Source organism: Crinia signifera, chromosome 8 (genome assembly GCF_055691185.1).
Source record: "Crinia signifera chromosome 8, ASM5569118v1, whole genome shotgun sequence".
Taxonomy (NCBI): Eukaryota; Metazoa; Chordata; class Amphibia; order Anura; family Myobatrachidae; genus Crinia; species Crinia signifera.
This window is the reverse complement of record NC_139224.1, coordinates 172,974,837-172,988,485: the sequence shown is the minus strand read 5'-3', so window position 1 is coordinate 172,988,485 and position 13,649 is coordinate 172,974,837. Positions and strand designations below refer to the sequence as shown.

At 49.4% G+C, this 13,649-nt stretch overlaps 1 protein-coding gene across 1 annotated transcript in view; it reads left to right on the top strand.

Annotated features, from left to right (window-relative positions):
- Positions 1-4,412: 4,412 nt before the first annotated feature.
- ZZZ3 (zinc finger ZZ-type containing 3) overlaps positions 4,413-13,649 on the top strand; it is a 56,489-nt gene continuing 47,252 nt past the window's right edge. Inside the window, exon 1 of the mRNA XM_083157789.1 lies at positions 4,413-4,565. The gene's annotated coding sequence lies outside the window, so the exon portion shown is untranslated. The remainder of the gene's footprint in view (positions 4,566-13,649) is intronic.

Here is a 13,649-nt window from a genome sequence, read left to right as displayed (position 1 = left end):
GCCAATATAAGGAACTGTCAAACACCCTTTTTTCTGCTAGAAAGGAATCTAGGACGCGTGAGCACGAGTTTAGATTAGAAGAAAATTTTGTTCATCTAGAAGAAAAAATTGGTACTTGTGAGTTATCCGGGCTCCCGATTTTTTGATTGTATGCCTTAAGTTAAGGCATACAATCAGATGCGATGCGATATCGCATCGCATCGCATCCGACCATCGGATGCGATGACCCGATTTTTCCATAGGAATCAATGTTAAAATGGACTGAGTCCATTTTAACATGGAATTCAATGGGAAAAAGGGGTCCTTTTCATACCCCTACTATCCAAGTGGGCATGGAGTTGGATATAAATCTGTGGCGAGCGTAGCGAGCCACCGAGCCCGAAGCGTGGCGAGCGAAGCGAGCCCCGCGAGGGGCCGGTATTCCGTGTCCCCTCGCGGGGCTCGCTACGCTCGCCACGCTTCGGGCTCGGTGGCTCGCCACAGGTTTATATCCAACTCCATGCCCACTTGGATAGTAGGGGTATGAAAAGGACCCGATTTTCCCATTGAATTCCATGTTAAAATGGACTCAGTCCATTTTAACATTGATTCCTATGGAAAAATCGGGTCATCGCATCGCATCCGATGGTCGCATGCGATGCGATGCGATGTCCCGATCCGACCCGATTTAAAAATCGGACGCCCGGATAACTCATAAGTACCAAAAAATTTCTTGACAGTCAGAACAGTCAAACTATGGAACTCTCTTCCTGAAGAAGTGGTGTCGGCAGACACTATAAATATGTTCAAAATAAGGTTGGATAAACATTTATTGGTTAAAAACATCCACCGGTATGAATAAGTAACAATCTGTCTTTAAAATATCAGAACATACTATACAACAAGGGATAAGCTACTATAAACATAGGTTGAACTAGATGGACGCAAGTCTTTATTCAGCCTCACCTACTATGTAACTATATATATATATATATACGCGTGTATCACAAGCCAAGCTACACTACAGCATAGAACATTGAGGCCACCTGCGTACATGGTTCTACCCTTCCCTTGCATGCCGGGTTGGCCACATGGCTACGAATGGATGTTTTCCCAGCCTATGGGGCGACACCCTCATTATTTGATGGTCGACGATCATCGAATGATGTGGGAGGTGCACGCATATCTAAGTGACTCTCAGGTCACTTAGATTTGCGTGCACACTCGATAGGAACTGGGTGGGCAGCTGATATCGGGTGATGTCAGCTGCCCGCCCCCGCGTCACATGGTGATTTCCATGGGAACGTCCATGAAATGCTGGGCGTAACCATGGGGAAATCCGCTGCCCCACACCCGTCGAACACTCTGTTCGCCGTGACTGCACGCACCCACAGAAGTGGGTTCCAATTAACCTACCAGTATATTTTTGGATTGTGGTAGGAAACTGGAGTACCTGGAGTAAACCCATGCAAGCACCCCATCTATATGACTGACTATCCCTCACATAGCACACTGAGTCCATCTATATGACTGATTAACCCTCACATAACACACTGAGACCATCTATATGACTGACTAACCCTCACATAACACACTGAGACCATCTATATGACTGACTAACCCTCACATAGCACGCTGACACCATCTATATGACAAACTAGCCCTCACATAGCACACTGAGGCCATCTATATGACTGACTAACCCTCACATAACATGCTGACACCATCTATATGACTAACTAGCCCTCACATAGCACACTGAGGCCATCTATACGACTGACTAACCCTCACATAGCATACTGACACCATCTATATGACTAACTAGCCCTCACATAGCACACTGAGGCCATCTATACGACTGACTAACCCTCACATAGCACACTGAGGCCATCCATGACTGACTAACCCTCACATAGCACACTGAGGCCATGTATATGACTAACTAGCCCTCACATAGCACACTGAGGCCATCTATATGACTGACTAACCCTCACATAACATGCTGAGGCCATATATATGGCTGACTAACCCTCGTATAACACACAGACCATCTATATGGCTGACTAATCCTCACATAACACACTGAAACCATCTATACAGTATGACTAGCTAACCCTCACATAGCACACTGAAACCATCTATATGACTGACTAACCCTCACATAGCACACTGAGACCATCTAAACAGTATGAATGACTAACCCTCACATAGCACGCTGAGGCCATCTATATGACTGACTAACCCTCACATAACATGCTGAGCCCATCTATATGACTGATTAACCATCACATAACACACTGAGACCATCTATATGACTGACTAACCCTCACATAGCACACTGAGACCATCTATACAGTATGACTGACTAACCCTCACATAGCACACTGAGGCCATCTATATGACTGACTAACCCTCACATAGCACACTGAGGCCATCCATATGACTGACTAACCCTCACATAGCACACTGACGCCATCTATATGACTGACCAACCCTCACATAGCACACTGACGCCATCTATATGACTGACTAACCCTCACATAGCATGCTGAGGCCATTGATATGACTGACTAACCCTCACATAGCACATGGAGGCCATCTATATGACTGACTAACCCTCACATAGCATACTGACACCATCTATATTACTGAGTAAAACTCACATAATACGCTGACACCATCTATATGACTGACTAACCCTCACATGGCACACTGAGGCCATCTATATGACTGACTAACCCTCACATAGCACATGGAGGCCATCTATATGACTGACTAACCCTCACATAGCATACTGACACCATCTATATGACTGACTAACCCTCACATACTAGCATACTGACACCATCTATATGACTGACTAACCCTCACATAGCACATGGAGGCCATCTATATGACTGACTAACCCTCACATAGCATACTGACACCATCTATATGACTGACTAACCCTCACATACTAGCATACTGACACCATCTATATGACTGACTAACCCTCACATAGCACACGGAGGCCATCTATATGACTGACTAACCCTCACATAGCACACGGAGGCCATCTATATGACTGACTAACCCTCACATAGCACATGGAGGCCATCTATATGACTGACTAACCCTCACATAGCACATGGAGGCCATCTATATGACTGACTAACCCTCACATAGCATACTGACACCATCTATATTACTGAGTAAAACTCACATAATACGCTGACACCATCTATATGACTGACTAACCCTCACATAGCACACTGAGGCCATCTATATGACTGACTAACCCTCACATAGCACATGGAGGCCATCTATATGACTGACTAACCCTCACATAGCATACTGACACCATCTATATGACTGACTAACCCTCACATACTAGCATACTGACACCATCTATATGACTGACTAACCCTCACATAGCACATGGAGGCCATCTATATGACTGACTAACCCTCACATAGCATACTGACACCATCTATATGACTGACTAACCCTCACATAGCACACGGAGGCCATCTATATGACTGACTAACCCTCACATAGCACACGGAGGCCATCTATATGACTGACTAACCCTCACATAGCACATGGAGGCCATCTATATGACTGACTAACCCTCACATAGCACATGGAGGCCATCTATATGACTGACTAACCCTCACATAGCACATGGAGGCCATCTATATGACTGACTAACCCTCACACATACCTCCCAACATGACCCTCTCCAGGAGGGACAGAATGCTCTGTTTCTGGACTTTCCTCTTATTTTATGGATTACCATCACCTGTGCTGAAGCACCTTTCTTATCAATTACCCAGTTTAAAACATGTGATGACGATCATAAATTAAGATGGAAGTCCAGAAACAGAGCATTCTGTCCCTCCTGGAGAGGGTCATGTTGGGAGGTATGCTCACATAGCACACTGACACCATCTATATGACTGACTAACCCTCACATAACATGCTGAGGCCATCTATATGACTGACTAACCCTCACATAATACGCTGAGGCCATCCATGACTGACTAACCCTCACATAGCACACTGACACCATCTTTATGACTGACTAACCCTCACATAGCACACTGAGGCCATCTATATGACTGACTAACCCTCACATAGCACACTGAGGCCATCTATATGACTGACTAACCCTCACATAGCACACTGAGGCTATCTATATGACTGACTAACCCTCACATAGCACACTGAGGCCATCTATATGACTGACTAACCCTCACATAGCACATGGAGGCCATCTATATGACTGACTAACCCTCACATAACACAATCACAGTCGGAGACCAGTGTGTGAGATGACAGAACACGGAAGCGTCACACAACGTGTGACACTGAGAGACCCCGTCGCCATGGTGACAGAATCTCATCCACTCCCTCGGCAGAGGGGCCGCAGTCACGTGACTGGCGCACGCTGCACGATGACCCCGCGGCCGCTACATTTCTCCCCGGACCCGGCAGGTGTCGCTGCGGCGTGAGCGGAAGTGGTGTCGGCGTGGAGGGGGCTTCCGGTGGGTGTGCAACGGCCTGAATCCCTGATGAGGATCCGGTGGACCGCGGGTGCTAAAGAGGTGAGAGGTCCCGGCACACGGGCACTTCCTGTGCTACATAGCAACAGCCTGGCCACTCCCCCTTATCACCTGAGTGTGTGTGCTGGCTGCACAGCAATGTGGTGGGTGCATTCCCCCAGTGTGAGTGCTGCACAGCAATGTGTGTGGTGGTTGCACAGCAGTGTGTGTGGTGGCTGCATTCCCCCAGTGTGAGTGCTGCACAGCAGTGTGTGGTGGCTGCACAGCAATGTGGTGGCTGCATTCCCCCAGTGTGAGTGCTGCACAGCAGTGTGTGGTGGCTGAATTTCTCCAGTGTGAGTGCTGCACAGCAGTGTGTGGTGGCTGCATTACCCCAGTGTGAGTGCTGCACAGCAATGTGTGTGGTGGCTGCATTACCCCAGTGTGAGTGCTGCACAGCAATGTGTGTGGTGGCTGCATTCCCCCAGTGTGAGTGCTGCACAGCAGTGTGTGTGGTGGCTGCATTCCCCCAGTGTGAGTGTTGCACAGCAGTGTGTGTGGGGGGGCTGCATTCCCCCAGTGTGAGTGCTGCACAGCAGTGTGTGTGGGGGGGCTGCATTCCCCCAGTGTGAGTGCTGCACAGCAGTGTTTGTCGGGGGGCTGCATTCCCCCAGTGTGAGTGCTGCACAGCAGTGTGTGTGGGGGGCTGCATTCCCCCAGTGTGAGTGCTGCACAGCAGTGTGTGTGTGGGGGGCTGCATTCCCCCAGTGTGAGTGCTGCACAGCAGTGTGTGTGTGGGGGGCTGCATTCCCCCAGTGTGAGTGCTGCACAGCAGTGTGTGTGTGTGTGTGTGGGGGGGGGCTGCATTCCCCCAGTGTAAGTGCTACACAGCAATGTGTGTGGTGGCTGCATTCCCCCAGTGTGAGTGCTGCACAGCAATGTGTGTGGTGGCTGCGTTCCCCCAGTGTGAGTGCTGCACAGCAGTGTGTGTGGCTGCATTCCCCCAGTGTGAGTGCTGCACAGCAGTGTGTGTGGTGGCTGCATTCCCCCAGTGTGAGTGCTGCACCGCAATGTGAGGTGGCTGCATTCCCCCAGTGTGAGTGCTGCACAGCAGTGTGTGGTTGCTGCGTTCCCCCAGTGTGGTGGCTGCATTCCCCCAGTGTGAGTGCTGCACAGCAGTGTGTGGTGGCTGCGTTCCCGCCGTGTGAGTGCTGCACAGCAGTGTGTGTGGTGGCTGCATTCCCCAGTGTGAGTGCTGCACAGCAGTGTGTGTGGTGGCTGCATTCCCCAGTGTGAGTGCTGCTCAGTAGTGTGTGGTGGCTGCATTCTCCCAGTGTGAGTGTTAGTGATGTGATGATGGATGACACCATGCTTAGCCTTGCTATAGTGTGAATTGCACTGTACATTAGCATATGGGAACGCCCAGCGTTTCATGGGCTCTCCCGCGAGAACGCTGAGCGTACTGGTGCTAATGAGGCGGTGCAGGGGGACGGGCAGCTGACATCACCGGATATCAGCTGCCCGCCCATTTCCTTCCCAGCGTGCATGCATATGTGCTGCACAGTAATGTGCTGCACAGCAGTGTGTGGTGGCTGCATTCCCCCAGTGTGAGTGCTGCACAGCAATGTGTGTGGTGGCTGCATTCCCCCAGTGTGAGTGCTGCACAGCAATGTGTGTGGTGGCTGCATTACCCCAGTGTGAGTGCTGCACAGCAGTGTGTGGTGGCTGCATTCCCCCAGTGTGAGTGCTGCACAGCAATGTGTGTGGTGGCTGCATTACCCCAGTGTGAGTGCTGCACAGCAGTGTGTGGTGGCTGCATTACCCCAGTGTGAGTGCTGCACAGCAGTGTGTGTGGTGGCTGCATTCCCCCAGTGTGAGTGTTGCACAGCAGTGTGTGTGGGGGGGCTGCATTCCCCCAGTGTGAGTGCTGCACAGCAGTGTGTGTGGTGGCTGCATTCCCCCAGTGTGAGTGTTGCACAGCAGTGTGTGTGGGGGGGCTGCATTCCCCCAGTGTGAGTGCTGCACAGCAGTGTTTGTCGGGGGGCTGCATTCCCCCAGTGTGAGTGCTGCACAGCAGTGTGTGTGGTGGCTGCATTACCCCAGTGTGAGTGCTGCACAGCAGTGTGTGTGGTGGCTGCATTCCCCCAGTGTGAGTGTTGCACAGCAGTGTGTGTGGGGGGGCTGCATTCCCCCAGTGTGAGTGCTGCACAGCAGTGTGTGTGGGGGGGCTGCATTCCCCCAGTGTGAGTGCTGCACAGCAGTGTTTGTCGGGGGGCTGCATTCCCCCAGTGTGAGTGCTGCACAGCAGTGTGTGTGGGGGGGCTGCATTCCCCCAGTGTGAGTGCTGCACAGCAGTGTTTGTCGGGGGGCTGCATTCCCCCAGTGTGAGTGCTGCACAGCAGTGTGTGTGGGGGGCTGCATTCCCCCAGTGTGAGTGCTGCACAGCAGTGTGTGTGTGGGGGCTGCATTCCCCCAGTGTGAGTGCTGCACAGCAGTGTGTGTGTGGGGGGGCTGCATTCCCCCAGTGTGAGTGCTGCACAGCAGTGTGTGTGTGGGGGGGCTGCATTCCCCCAGTGTAAGTGCTACACAGCAATGTGTGTGGTGGCTGCATTCCCCCAGTGTGAGTGCTGCACAGCAATGTGTGTGGTGGCTGTGTTCCCCCAGTGTGAGTGCTGCACAGCAGTGTGTGTGGCTGCATTCCCCCAGTGTGAGTGCTGCACAGCAGTGTGTGTGGTGGCTGCATTCCCCCAGTGTGAGTGCTGCACCGCAATGTGAGGTGGCTGCATTCCCCCAGTGTGAGTGCTGCACAGCAGTGTGTGGTGGCTGCGTTCCCGCCGTGTGAGTGCTGCACAGCAATGTGAGGTGGCTGCATTCCCCCAGTGTGGTGGCTGCGTTCCCGCCATGTGAGTGCTGCACAGCAGTGTGTGTGGTGGCTGCATTCCCCAGTGTGAGTGCTGCACAGCAGTGTGTGTGTGGTGGCTGCAAATTCGCAGCATTGCAAATGAACCAAAATAACCCCATAATGTGAACTACCTTCGTGTGCACACCTAGGGTGCGCATACACAGGCTATAATCGCTGGTAATATGGTCGCTGAGTGACCATATTGCCAGCCATTGGAGTGTGCACCGGCGATAAATCGCCGGATGTGCGCTCCCGTTTTTAGCCCCCTTATGATCACAAGCTCCTGCGACCAGCTGATTCCCTCTGCGGCTCCCCCAGCAGAGGTTCCCTTTCATCAGCGACCATCTCTGGTCGCTGATGAAGAGGAGACACTGAGCAATATATCTCCCCTGTGTGTACACAGCATAAGGCACCCCCTGTCACCACCCCAGAGTGCACCCTAAATTTTCACTACACTCAAATATAATCGCAGTAGCAGATGACGTCACGCCGCTATGTGCGAGTATATTGCTATATAATCTATGGAGAGAAGATTGGGCATCCTTCATGTCCCTGGAGAGGGCTATGAGATGATTGGTTCTTGTTACAATATTCCTTGGTTTGTTTCTTCAGGCTGCTGGCATTGGTTTAGACTTGTGGGCCTGATTCATGATTGTAAGGAATGACCTTGCGGCTGGTCTATTCTGTGGCATTAAGGAACAAAGGCAGAAGGCATCTTCTCTCCAGTGTCCTTTAGCAGAGATCTGAGAGCTTCGTCTGAGGAGGTGACCTCGGACCACGTTGTAATGAGCTCATGCACTGGGCGACCTGTGCCAGTGTAACGCCACGTTACATTCTATAGATATTACAGACTGGGGGGTAATGCAGACCTGCTCGCTAGGCTGTGTATATTCACCGATCGCATGCCAACCCCACCACCAGAATCCCTGTGCTTCAGTGTGAGCAGATGTGTACGCTTACACATCCGCTTGCATTCGGCCACACAGACGAAAAATTATTTAATGGTGTGTAACTCGCCATCAAATTATTTTTTGTCTGTTTGCACATAAAATGTAAGCCTGGACTTTATGGGCGGGCACTGATGTCACATATACAGCCCTCAGTCACATCACTGCCCTCTCCTCTCACCCACTGACCCCACCTCACATCACATATACAGCCCTCAGTCACATCACTGCCCCCTACACCTCCAGCCTCATCTCTGCTCACACTCCCTCCTGCCCTCTCCTCTCACCCACTGACCACCGCCTCACATATACAGCCCTCAGTCACATCACTGCCCTCTCCTCTCACCCACTGACATCACATATACAACCCTCAGTCACATCACTGCCCTCTCCTCTCACCCACTGACATCACATATATAGCCCTCAGTCAAATCACTGCCCTCTCCTCTCACCCACTGACCCCACCTCACATATACAGCCCTCAGTCACATCACTGCCCCCTACACCTCCAGCCTCATCTCTGCTCACACTCCCTCCTGCCCTCTCCTCTCACCCATTGACCACCGCCTCAAATATACAGCCCTCAGTCACATCACTGCCCTCTCCTCTCACCCACTGACATCACATATACAGCCCTCAGTCACATCACTGCCCTCTCCTCTCACCCACTGACATCACATATACAGCCCTCAGTCACATCACTGCCCCCTACACCTCCAGCCTCATCTCTGCTCACACTCCCTCCTGCCCTCTCCTCTCAAACACTGACCACCGCCTCACATATACAGCCCTCAGTCACATCACTGCCCTCTCCTCTCACCCACTGACCCCACCTCACATCACATATACAGCCCTCAGTCACATCACTGCCCCCTACACCTCCAGCCTCATCTCTGCTCACACTCCCTCCTGCCCTCTCCTCTCACCCATTGACCACCGCCTCACATATACAGCCCTCAGTCACATCACTGCCCTCTCCTCTCACCCACTGACATCACATATACAGCCCTCAGTCACATCACTGCCCTCTCCTCTCACCCACTGACATCACATATACAGCCCTCAGTCACATCACTGCCCCCTACACCTCCAGCCTCATCTCTGCCCAAACTCCCTCCTGCCCTCCTCTCACCCACTGACATCACATATACAGCCCTCAGTCACATCACTGCCCCCTATCACTACGTCGCAAGTCCTTTTATACAAGCTTATGTCTAATTGTTTTTTTATTGTCCTTATCTGGCACAGTATTATAGGCAGTCTATATACTGTTAGTAATATAGATGTTCTATCCAACAGAATGTGGTTTAATATGTAGCGTATGGGTACTGTTATTGGTGTGCTCTGAATGGGTACATAGGGTAATGGGTTCTGTTACTGGTACACTGAGTATGGTTACTGGGTATCACTGTGTGGGCACATGGGGTATGGATGCTCTAGGAGTACACTGGGTACTGTGGGGTAGATGTATTAAGCCGTGTGGAGAGCTAAAGTAGAAGGTGATAACGCACCAGCCAATCAGCTATGTTTGAAAAATGACATTTGGGAGTTGATTTGCTGGTGCATTCTCGCCTTCTACTTTATCTGCACTTCATCTCTTCACCAGGCGTAATACATAATCTAAATTTTGAAACAGAAAAAATACAAATTTGGCCTCTTAGTCTCCCTCTTAGACGTGTCACGGGATAACGTGTGATATATATTTAGACACTGGGCCTTATTTTAGTTCACTCTTTCTGAGAAAATCCTTCTTAGATGGACAAAACCATATGCACTGCAGGTGGGGCAGATGTTACTTGAGCAGAGATAATTAGATTTGGGTGGGGTTTTACTTCAGTGAGATCTATATTGCAGTGTAATAATAAAGCAGTCAGTATTTACCCTGCACAGAAACAAAATAACTCGCCCAAATCTAATTTTCTGCACATTTTACATCTGCCCCCCTGCAGTGCACATGGTTTTGTCCATCTAAGAAGGATTTTGTCAGAAAGAGTGAACTAGAATAAGGCCCACAGCCCCAGGGCACACAAGAAGGGGGAAAAAAATCGGGCGCACAGTACCTATAAATTAATTATTAGCTCTTAACAAAGTGTCACTTGCTGCTCTCAATTGAGGACCTCTGTGCTCCCCAGTACCCAGCGCTGCGGACACTTTGTGGCGCCTTATAAATAAACGTACTACTACTACTCTAGTGCATGTAAAATATATACAATATTTAGAGAGCGCACGTGACACTAAATCTTTACTAATTTGAAAAATGTATTAATACAATTCACAAAATAACAATAACTAAATATATGCATATATCAGATAATACTAATAATAAAAACCATGAACAGTTATCAGCAACCTTCATTGATGAATGTAGCTCATTAGCGCAATTAACCTTTAACTTCAGGTGTAGAAGGTTTGGGCAAACATACAAACTCCAACTCTCAGCTGGTCTTTAACTGCGGTCAGCTTCTTTGAACAGAAACCGCTATATATAAATACACTTATACCCCTTTTACACAGACGAAAAATCTGGGTCAGCGGTGGGTCAGAGCCGGATCTTCGGAGGTGTAACTGGGGTCAAGCCGTGTCTATTTACACGGGTCCTCTAACCGGGTCCTGACCTGGGTAGAACACGGTCAGGACCTGTGAAGAGGCCGCTGTAAATGGTCCCACTGCGGGTCCGTGCACGGCGTGGGTGTCTGCGGCTGCTGGGGGGGGGGGGGGGGGGGGGGGCGAGCTGTCAGGCTGCTGAGGGGGGAGACGGAGGGGATTCTAGCTGTGGCTGCTGCTGCTGCAAATCTTAAATATATATATATATAGCGAGAGGTAGAGGTGTAGGCCTGGCACTCCTCCAGCAGTACAGGTAACCCAGGTGCCTTCAGGAACAAAAGTACAGGATAGTGAAGAGACAACAGCGGCACTCTGGGTTTCGGGGTATGTGACACCCCTTTGCCAAGGTTATACGCACGTATAACCTTGACAAAGGGGTGTCACATACCCCGAAACGTTGGAAGCTTTTTTTGCTGAAAATATATTTTTTCAAAAAATCCCCAGAGTGCCGCTGTTGTCTCTTCACTATCATATATATATATATATATATATATATATATATATATATATATATATATATATATATATATATATATATATACAGTCGGGCAAAAAAGTATTTAGTCAGCCACCAATTGTGCAAGTTCTCCCACTTAAAAAGATGAGAGAGGCCTGTAATTTTCATCATAGGTATACCTCAACTATGAGAGACAAAATGAGGAAAAAAAATCCAGAAAATGACATTGTCTGATTTTTAAAGAATTTATTTGCAAATTATGGTGGAAAATAAGTATTTGGTCAATAACAAAAGTTCATCTCAGTACTTTGTTATATACCCTTTGTTGGCAATGACAGAGGTCAAACGTTTTCTGTAAGTCTTCACAAGGTTTTCACAAACTGTTGCTGGTATTTTGGCCCATTCCTCCATGCAGATCTCCTCTAGAGCAGTGATGTTTTGGGGCTGTCGCTGGGCAACACGGACTTTCAACTCCCTCCAAAGATTTTCTATGGGGTTGAGATCTGGAGACTGGCTCGGCCACTCCAGGACCTTGAAATGCTTCTTACGAAGCCACTCCTTTGTTACCCGGGCAGTGTGTTTGGGATCGTTGTCATGCTGAAAGACCCAGCCACGTTTCATCTTCAATGCCCTTGCTGATGGAAGGAGGTTTTCACTCAAAATCTGACGATACATGGCCCCATTCATTCTTTCCTTTACACGGAGCAGTCGTCCTGTTCCCTTTGCAGAAAAACAGCCCCAAAGCATGATGTTTCCACCCCCATGCTTTACAGTAGGTATGGTGTTCTTTGGATGCAACTCAGCATTCTTTCTCCTCCAAACACGACGAGTAGAGTTGTTACCAAAAAGTTCTATTTTGGTTTCATCTGACCATATGACATTCTCCCAATCCTCTTCTGGATCATCCAAATGCTCTCTAGCAAACTTCAGACGGGCCTGCACATGTACTGCCTTTAGCAGGGGGACACGTCTGGCACTGCAGGATTTGAGTCCCTGGCGGCGTAGTGTGTTACTGATGGTAGCCTTTGTTACTTTGGTCCCAGCTCTCAGCAGGTCATTCACTAGGTCCCCCCGTGTGGTTCTGGGATTTTTGATCACCGTTCTTGTGATCATTTTGACCCCACGGGGTGAGATCTTGCGGGGAGCCCCAGATCGAGGGAGACTATCAGTGGTCTTGTATGCCTTCCATTTCCTAATAATTGCTCCCACAGTTGATTTCTTCACACCAAGCTGCTTACCTATTGCAGATTCATTCTTCCCAGCCTGGTGCAGGTCTACAATTTTGTTTCTGGTGTCCTTTGACAGCTCTTTGCTCTTGGCCATAGTGGAGTTTGGAGTGTGACTGTTTGAAGTGTTGGACAGGTGTCTTTTATATAGATAAAGAGTTCAAACAGGTGTCATTAATACAGGTAACGAGTGGAGGACAGAGGAGCCTCTTACAGAAGAAGTTACAGGTCTGTGAGAGCAAGAAATCTTGCTTGTTTGTTTTTGACCAAATACTTATTTTCCACCATAATTTGCAAATAAATTCTTTAAAAATCAGACAATGTCATTTTCTGGATTTTTTTTTCCTCATTTTGTCTCTCATAGTTGAGGTATACCTATGATGAAAATTACAGGCCTCTCTCATCTTTTTAAGTGGGAGAACTTGCACAATTGGTGGCTGACTAAATACTTTTTTGCCCGACTGTATATATATATATATATATATCAGTGACGTGCGGTGAGGTTCATGGTTGGTGAGGCAAACACTGTGTTAATTTAAAAACACACTTATTTTACACAAGCACACAGTACACACCTCTCTGTCACTTTACAAAAATATACAGTTATACACTTCTGTCCCTTGACACAAATACACACAAGTCTGTCCCTTAACACAAACACACACAAACACCTGTGCCACTTAAAAAAACACAGCCCCCACCCTCCACAAGTGCTAAACACACATTACGTTAGAAAAAGGCACTGCTTACCCGAGAAGAACGACAGGCAGCAGTGACAGGAGCGTTCCTGGGACAGGCACCCTGAGACAGAGTGCCGGCGGGAGGCGGAAGAGGGACCCCGGACACTAAAGGGGAGCAGATAGCAGCGGGAGCTGGCAGCCCAGCCCGGCACCGCCGCTCCCCTCCCCGCCCGCAGTACAAGTCAGAGAAATACAGAGGAGCCCGGCAGCCCAGCATGGCACCGCCGCTCCCCCCCCCCCCCCCCCCCCCGCCCGCATTACAAGTCAGCGG